Genomic DNA, 5,977 nt, shown 5'->3' with positions numbered 1-5,977 from the left:
AGTTTGAGTCTTTGGAAAGAATAAAAACACAATGAAACAAGTTGATGGATGCGTTTAGCTATCTTTCTGCTTCCCTTGGTTCTGCCTCTGGGCTTTAATAAAAGTACATTTGACTTTGCACTGAATTTTGTGTGTTTTCTTTACATAACCAATGAGATAGTGCCTTACTGGAAGAATTTTAGTCTTGATAATTTTGGGGCCTGCACAAGGTTAACAATGCTAACCTCTAAGGAAAGGGGAATTCAATTTTGGACACAACTTTTATATTTCCATTCTCGTATCATTTTTGTATATGTGACTTTTAAATGAACTGACTCTAGATAACAATTTGTCTTGAGCCAAATTAAAAACTAATGTGTGAGGGAAAAGAGCAAATACTGGTGCTGTAGGCCACAGAGTACTTTTCTGAGTTTGGGAAAGATACCGTAATTTTAGTGTTAGTTGTTTGATTTGTTTAAACAAACAGTGATATAATAAAGAAATTTTGCAATTTCATACTTTTGAAAGAAGAAGAAGGAATCCTCAATCTGTCTGACTGTTTTTGATAGTTCAAAAACAATTGAATTGGGCAGATTACATCTATAATAACTTTTATCCAGTCTTATGGGAAATGTACTAACAATGTTGAACTTTGATTTTGGAGATGAGAAATACATAGTTTGAGTATCTATAAATTAATGCTTTATTTTTTTGAGTGGAGTAGCAATTGACATTATCCGTAAGACTAAAATTTAAAGAGTGCTCATTTGGAATAATATTATTCATTCTGTTTTTAGAAGTGTAAAAAAAAAAAATATCTTACCTGGTCAGAGGCAAAGGTTATTCTGTTAAATATAACAGCAGTGATACTGCAAGCTGAGCTGGGGAAAAATGGATCTCTAGAAAAGATGAAATTTCACTCTCATGGTAGCTATTGTTTTTCCTTTAGGGCTTCTCCGTGACCTCAACGTGGGGTAACCTTCCTTCTAAAGAAAGGAAAACAGCTAGCACGACAAAAAGAGTAATAAATTGGACAGTCTTTGAAAGTGAAATGTCCTGATTTAGCATTTAGAGAAAGTATGTTTGTATTTTGATGAAAATAGTCTATTTGAAACTATTAACAGGGACATTTCTACACTTTTGTTAGAGGCTTTCCCAAAACAACCAAGTTAAAGTATCCTTTTATTATTCTATCTACTAATACTCTGGGCTTTTATTCAAAGAATATATTACAATATTTAGTATTTTTTATTTATGTATTCAATGTTTTATTACCCCACTCTTTGGTTCACCCAGTAGAAAAATACTTAGAGGTGCTTAGTAATTTTTGAGTAAATGAATAAATTAGTGAAGACTAACAAAAGTTCCTATAAAGAGCTACAAAGCTGTCTCTGGGTAGTGCACACTTGTAATCCCAGTGATCTGGGAGACTGAGGCAGGAGGATCATAAGCTTGAGGCCAGTCTCAGAAACATAGAAAGAACTTGTCTCAAAATAAAAATTAAAAGAACTAGGGGTGAAGCTCAGTGGTAAAGCACCTTCAATATTCAGTGCAAAAAAGAAAAAAAAAAAGCTGTATAAACTGTGAAGGAGACTAAAAAAGTGAAGAAGGCACAAATCAATAGATGAATGGACCTACCAGTAGAGATCAAAGGCCAATAGATTCACCTACTTCCCTACTTTCAAATTGATGACCTCATTTAATTTAAGCTTTCTCCTGGAGCAGGAATTTTTCCATGTCAAGTTCTTACAACAGACTCAAGGGTTTATGGCATGTAATTAACTTTCACTTATGCTGAGTCACAAATTTGAGACACATGGAGAGGCTGGAGAGAAGGAACAAGAATTTATCCTTTTCTTTCAAGAATTAGACAAGGTAATTCCTACCTTTTTACACTGCAGGGAAATATTGTTTTTCCTCTACTCATTGTACAAACATTTTAACTTTCATAAATTTTTTTGCCCATTTTATGAAGATAAGCACAAAGAAGACACAACTCCAAATATACAACTGAAATGAAATGTACTTAGATATTTATAAGTGACTTTCTATACAGAATTATTAAAGCTTTAATGGAAATCCACACGTACTTTTGAATTATAGTTTACATTGTAGGGGAAAGTATTTATAGTCATATTGAGGAATTTAAAATTCCTAAGCAATGAATATGTATTCTGTTTAAGTGTCAGCGATCTACGAAAGAGTTTTATAATTCAAGTTCATCATGACACTCAGAAATAACATTCAAGCAATTTTCATTAGGGGGCATATATGTGGACAGGGGAGCTGTTCCTTCACCACTGAAACCCAGATGAAGCTACTATTTCTTGTTTCATTTCAAAATCTGTACTTTACAACTTCTCTACTTCATACTAAGTTTCCATAGCAATTTAGAAAATGTTCATGTTGGAAAAATATTCAACGGGGAAAGAAAACTTTGGAGGACAGAAAAAATGCATCTAACAAAGTGCCCTGCAGCCTACAGTATAATTGCTTTAAAACCAGGGAATGGAAAACAGTTAAAGTGTTATATGGCGATACATCTTACAGGGATTAAAAGTTATCATTTTTTTTAGACTTGTGCAGGGCAGTTTGTTTCAGCATGGCACTCTGCCACATGGTGATATATTTGGCTGCAGAGATCATGCTGAGGTAGTATAATACCTAGTCCTGCTTTGGATTTTCCCTAAAGGCAGACACAATCGCTACAATAATTGTGATGAATTGTGTGGTACTCGGTTGAACAGCAAGAGACTCCCTCCAATTTTGCAATGGTTTGAAGCAGGTTGTCCATGCTGGGGTCTTTCTTTCTCATTCTTTCCCTTCGATGTATGCTTCAATTTTGTTTTTCCAAAGAAATAAATGTACCAGGATTTCATTTTGTGAATGCTGATAACATAAATATTTTATTTCATGACCTTTAAAAGTTTCTGCCAAATCTTACTGAGTTTTAAGTCATGGTTCAGTTAACAAAAAAGATAACTTATTTTCTTATTTTAGTAGAAATTTGACTTCAAATTATGTCTCTTTTTTTATTAAGATATAAGATGTTTGATGATAGCTGCTCATTTTAGATCACTGAGGATGTTGACTGCTTTTTATGAGTCAGATAATGGACTATTCGTTGAAGAAATTAAAGTGACATGACATGTTCTAGCTGCCAAGGAACTTCAGAGTTAGGAAGTCTTGCTGTGAACTCAACATGATCACGTGATTCTCTCAATCTTTTAATGGTGATTTTCACAAATGAATCAAGCCAATTATTATTTTTTTTTCCTACTCTGTTCTAATCCTCTCATATTACTGCAGTAAAGGTACTGTCAAAATCTTGTGACATCCAAGGATAATTTCTGCTCATGAATATGGATCCAAATGGAAAAAAAAGTGTGAGAATGAGCAGTGTATACTTTTGGGTGAGGATAAAGTGCATTTCAATAATCTACCTCTATTATCTTGAATATTAATTTAAAAACTCTGCAGAATTAGAAAATGTATCTGTAATACCTGGCCAAATAAAGAGAGAATAATGTGATGTCATAGACAAAAAATAATCTAGTCCCACAGAAAAATGAGGATAGCTAATAGACTGAAAACCACATTCAAAGGAGATTTGGGAGGCTATCGAGGTCAGAAGAGATAAAAGAAGTTTTCCACAAAATGGCCAATTCTGTATGACAGCTGAGCTGTGTGACTTTTAGGCAGCATGCACAATGAAGCAGGAAGTATCAGAAAAATAAAAAGTCTCAGAAAGTTTCTTTCTCTCTCTTAATTCAACCTGTGTTGGCATTTTTAACCTACATTGGGGTTCCAGTTCTCACTCTTAGGATGTACATTTAGATCATTCTCCCAAATAACCTTTAGAAATCTTCACCTAGATTTGCAGCAGTTTAAACTCATTCTGTCAAAAACTGAGTTTATTTTCTTATCTGTTCTTCTCATAGCACCAATCTTTTCTCAATGACCCAAATTCAAAATTTTACTAGCAACTGTGTTAGAGACTGGAGTATTCAACCTAGGAGCATATTGGGGCCATTCACTGATGGGGAGCATTGGAAAAGGCTCCAATTGTGGTGGCATAAACTAAAGAGGAGAGGTGTACTGATTTAAAACAGTTGCTCACAGGTGGTGTGTTTTTTTCAGAGGTAGAATGCAGTGAGAAAAAAAAAAAGAATTTTCTAGTATTACCCACAATAAACTCTAGCACGTCATAGATTTAAAAAAAAATTGAATCTTCAAAGTATATGACAGAGAAATAAGAGAAAACAAGTGTTATTATTCAGAGTTCTCAGAGGAACAGAATCAACAGGAAGTATGATTATAAAAAGGGGATTTATTGGATTGATTTACACGACCAGAAGCTGGATAGTCCATAATGACTGTCTGGAGGCTAGAGAGCTGGAAGAACCAGTAGCTGTGCAGTCCAAGAGATGGAAGCCCCTAAACAAGAAGAATCAACAGTGCTACCCTAGTCCAAGACCAAGGCTTCTGGAACTACCTGGAAAATTACTGGCAGAGTTTACTTTATAAGACTGAAGAAGCAAGAGTCCCATATCCTCAGACAATCGAAAGCAGCAATCAAGAACCTGTTCAAGATCACTTAGAAGCCTGCAGAGGAGAAAAAACGCCGAGTGAAACAGACACGTGAGGACGTAGTGACACAGTGTTTGGGTTCCCCTAGGACCATGTTGTGGATTTTACAACTTTTGTAGATTGGGTGTGTAGAGCTGCTGAGGAATTGGTCAATCTTTACTATGAGACAATGGACAAAAGAAGGGCACTTACCAGGCTGTAATTGGACAAGGCCACTTTAATATGGAATGGAAATGTTGTTACAGGGCTAGATGCCCTAAGTAAATTTTTCGAGATGTTGCCTTCTAGTGAGTTCCAGGTCAATATGTTAGATTGCCAAGCTACCCAGCCCCAGACTACAGTTCTTGTGACCAGTGGAACTGTGAAGTTTGATGGAATCAAACAACGTTACTTCAACCAGAACTTTCTACTGACTGCTCAGTCTACTCCTAGTAGCACCATGTGGAAGATTGTTAGTGATTGCTTCCGTTTTCAAGATTGGGCTAGAAATTAAAGGGGCAAAAATCTATTCTTTGTTCTATTCTTGAAGCAGACGTCTGTGTGAATTAATTAGAAAATCACAGTAAACCAGTTTGGGCTGAAACTAAATTTCTTCAATATTTTTTTTTTTCTTCCTAGCAGCACCTTTTCTAGCAGCTGCCAGTTTGTATTGTTGCCCTTAAAGTTTTAATGCTAGTTTTTTTACATGCCTTATATACATTCCACTAATGACATTCTTAAAGTAATGTTGAACACATGATCTTGGTACTAACACACTGTGAACCCAGCCCATCACAAAAATGGAATCCTTTGGTAATACTATCTGTGGGGTATCAGCACAACATAACTCTCTGGGAGTAAGTGGGATTTTTTTTTGTTGGTTAAAAGGTTAATATTTTAGTAAACCACATGCCTATTTTCAGTTAACACTGGTAATGCAGTTGCAAGATATAGTATAATTTATCAGTTCATAACTACTATCACATATTAGAATTGCATGTGGAATATTTAAGAGAGATTTTCATGCTGTTTTCTTATTTTGAGTTGTTACTTTCTAAATGAATTAATAACTAGATAGGTAAAAAATATTCTCAATTGTCACCTGATTATTGGGTGCATTTGGTGGATTAAAACTTAAAAACATATCTTGGCAGCTCCAGGTCTAGAAATTTTGGTAATGAGTGGTAGAACTAATAGCTTTAATGGGAGAATGGGGAGTGAGAAATGTAGAAATATTCAAGGTTGAAGCCAAAAGTGGGGGGGGGGGGGTGACAAAATGGTAAAATTTTTGTACTCCTTTACTATCTCCTAAAAATGTGACCTATTTTTAGGATTTAAATCACTAAGTTAATATACATACTTGCCAAATGTCATGAGTGTCACTTTTGTTCTAAGAATAATTTTTTAAGGTCTTTACACTTTACCTTAT

General features: G+C 34.9%; 1 pseudogene across 1 annotated transcript; it reads left to right on the top strand.

Moving 5' to 3' along the window:
* The first annotated feature begins 4,723 nt into the window (after positions 1-4,723).
* LOC306665221 (NTF2-related export protein 2-like) lies at positions 4,724-5,089 on the top strand (annotated as a pseudogene). The gene has a single exon. The product of its transcript is annotated as an NTF2-related export protein 2-like (transcript).
* Positions 5,090-5,977: the final 888 nt, after the last annotated feature.

This window comes from Sciurus vulgaris (assembly GCF_902686455.1).
Source record: "Sciurus vulgaris genome assembly, chromosome: 7".
Classification (NCBI taxonomy): Eukaryota; Metazoa; Chordata; class Mammalia; order Rodentia; family Sciuridae; genus Sciurus; species Sciurus vulgaris.
Note: the sequence above shows the minus strand (reverse complement) of the source record. Positions and strands in the feature narration are given on the sequence as shown.